The 3,063-nt window shown below is 34.5% G+C and overlaps 1 long non-coding RNA gene across 1 annotated transcript; it reads right to left on the bottom strand.

Annotated features, from left to right (window-relative positions):
- Nucleotides 1-515: 515 nt before the first annotated feature.
- On the bottom strand, nucleotides 516-2,135 carry LOC116158602. Its single transcript, XR_004142775.1, has 3 exons — nucleotides 1,810-2,135; nucleotides 1,395-1,724; nucleotides 516-1,341 (listed from the first exon to the last, which is right to left on the bottom strand). It is a non-coding gene; the product is annotated as an uncharacterized LOC116158602 (long non-coding RNA).
- Between the last annotated feature and the right edge of the window lie 928 nt (nucleotides 2,136-3,063).

Below are 3,063 nucleotides of genomic sequence, written 5' to 3'. Positions count from 1 at the left end.
TGGAGCGGTCTGGCATGGATTTCCTTGGGCACAAAGTATATCAAATTTGATTTGACTATCGATTGCAAGATTTTGCACTAAAAAGGCCATCCCAACCATTTGACTCAAATGGGCTAACAATGCGCAGTTGCTTCAAAAAATATTTTTTTTGCAAAATTTATAAAATAATTGCATACAACCTACTGGGTTTAGTATAATCATGCACAAATAACATTACTTTGACTAGGTTTGTGCTTCGTCATATATGGGTACCAAGTGTATTGAAAGTACCTACTGGAGCGGTCTGGCATGGATTTCCTTGGGCACAAAGTATATCAAATTTGATTTGACTATCGATTGCAAGATTTTGCACTAAAAAGGTCATCCCAACCATTTGACCCAAATGGGCTAACAATGGGCACTTGCTTCAAAAAATATTTTTTTGAGAAATTTATAAAATAATTGCGTACAACCTACTGGGTTTAGTATAATCATGCACAAAAAACATTTCCAAAAAGTGTTTTTTTGAAGCAAGTTGCCTTTGTTCACCTAAAGCGCTTCAAATGGGAATGGGGAACGAAAAAGGTTATTTAGAATAAATTATTGATGTACAACCTACTACATTCTGTATAACCCTTCATAAATATCACTAATGAGCCTCGGTTCATGATTCGTCAAGTAGGTACCAAATATACTGGAATGACTTGGCGGTTTGCTATCGATTTCCTTGGGCATAAAAGTTATGGACTCGAATATGACTATCCATTGGGAGATTTTACACCAAATGACTAAAATTTTTTTGCAAATTTTATTGAGTATCTACAGTGGCACCACGTTCAGAAAGTCCCTTACAGGGCGAGCCCGAGGGGGCTAGAAATTTAGACTGTACATTCTCATGCAAAATTGATATAAACAAGTACGCCATAACGCCCGTGCTATATGAGTTGCATAACATCAAGAGGAAGAGGAAACAGTAAAATTATTAATTTTATTTCAAATTATTACAATCACATTGAAATTAATAACGCTCACATTGACTAAATTAACACACAACGAATTGTACAATGTACATTGTCAATAAATTGATCTGTCGTAGGAATGTTATTTGCTTCTTAACCAAGAACGTATCACTTCCTTACGATTATTCATCGTTGGCGGCTTATTTATTTGAACACTACGGTAAGGTGCGTTATCCATAACCACAACTGAGTTTGCTGGTAAATTTTGTATAAGCTGCTTCTCTAACCACTGCATAAAGTTGGTAGGATTCATATCGTCGTGATAATCCCCCGATTTACTGTGCGACATCCTGTACAAAACCAGAACGACTACTAGCATACTACGATGTACCTCTGACCAGCCCTATTGGATTTATAAACTTCCAATACTTCATCTGATTGTGGGCATTTACTCACTCCGTACGATGGGTGAATATAGGTTTCGTCCAAGTATATAACGGGTCTTTTGTCACATTCAGGTGTTCGTTTTCTTTTAGTGTTAAATAACGAGAACACCATGTTACGATGTCACTTCTTTCCATTAACAACCTGCGTTTTTCATAACACTTTTTGTATCGAAAACCAACAATTGCTTGTGAGGAGTTTCCCTTCCATCCGTATAGTCGAGGTTTAAAACTCCCAACGATCTGCTTCTTTTTATCGATCAAAGAATTCGACTAATTTACGAATTATATTACGAGGTTCATTGTGAACAAGTTTTCTCTCCAAATTCATGATTTAGGGCTTCTATAACAATGTTTACATCAATTAGATACATTGGTAATGTTAGGTACAGTTTTACATCTAAAAACACTTTCAGGGAACTACATACCTTATAAGATCGTAGATCCAAGCTATATGAGTCTTGAAAAAGGCGAGTTTGTATAAAACTGGAGGCGTATGTAATTACTGATGTCATTAAAGTAGCATACATGTAGTTACAGTAACAAACATAACCTATAAATAACCTATAAAGAATTATTTGTTTAAAACCCCCATTGAAAAAAACTTTCGCCGCTCGTGTACTTGAAATTCGACTACACTAACATGGTAGAATTTATATGTTCCTGTAGCCAAACTTTTGTAGTCAAATATGCCTCAGTTTACCACGACTAGTGTATCAACTTTGACTACGTAGCCAAACTTGGCATTATGTAGCCGAACTTACCTTTTTATACGAGAAAGTGTAGCCAAACTTAACCGATAACATATATATATATATTATATATATAATATATATATATATATATATATATATATATATATATAATATAAAATGTATAAAACAACACAGTAACACAATAAGAACAAACAATTTACATCGAACATGAAGTGGTAAGCATGTATTCCTCTACGCTATAATAACATTTGTCTATAAGTAGATTGATAAGACACTAAACCTTCCCCATACCTCTTTTTATTAGTTAAAATAAAGGCTGTCACTATCATCCCGTTTTGAGTCGTTATAAAGATGGATAGCTACTAACATTTGTCTAGTAGATATTTATCGAGCGACAGTTGTTTCAGGGTATTACTTAGATTGTTGTATAACAAGACATTTCCAGAATTTTACATTGTTACATTATTTGTAGTCGAATAATCTGCATAATGATCTCTTCCATCATATCTTACGTCATCCACAGGGACAGGTATATTTTTTCCTCTCGAAGAAGGTTTACCATATGTCATCAAAAGGAATTTGCAAGATATAAATGCAATACTCTTGTGCTGTGCTCATTATTTGGGTACAATTTTTTCATCAAAATCCACGAATTTAGAACAGTCACATTCAAATATGAAAAAATTGACCACCACCATTTTCGTTGACGCATGCGGGTTTTATAAACAGCAACCATTTGGTCCATCAAATCTGTATCGCTCATAGATTTGTTGTAACTTGTAATGTAATAGTCTGTGACTGCATTACAATGTCTTTAGCTCCTTTCTTCTTATTCCATCGCCTGCAAGTATTTTCCTGTATGCTGTCAACATGGTAACAACTTGGTTATCTTGCCATTGTACTAGCAAAATGTTTTTTTCGGCATTGGTACAATAGCCATAAACCCCTCTTTTTTGATTTTTGGAT

Source organism: Photinus pyralis, unplaced genomic scaffold, assembly GCF_008802855.1.
Source record: "Photinus pyralis isolate 1611_PpyrPB1 unplaced genomic scaffold, Ppyr1.3 Ppyr1.4_LG1, whole genome shotgun sequence".
In the NCBI taxonomy this organism is placed as follows: domain Eukaryota; kingdom Metazoa; phylum Arthropoda; class Insecta; order Coleoptera; family Lampyridae; genus Photinus; species Photinus pyralis.
Note: the sequence above shows the minus strand (reverse complement) of the source record. Positions and strands in the feature narration are given on the sequence as shown.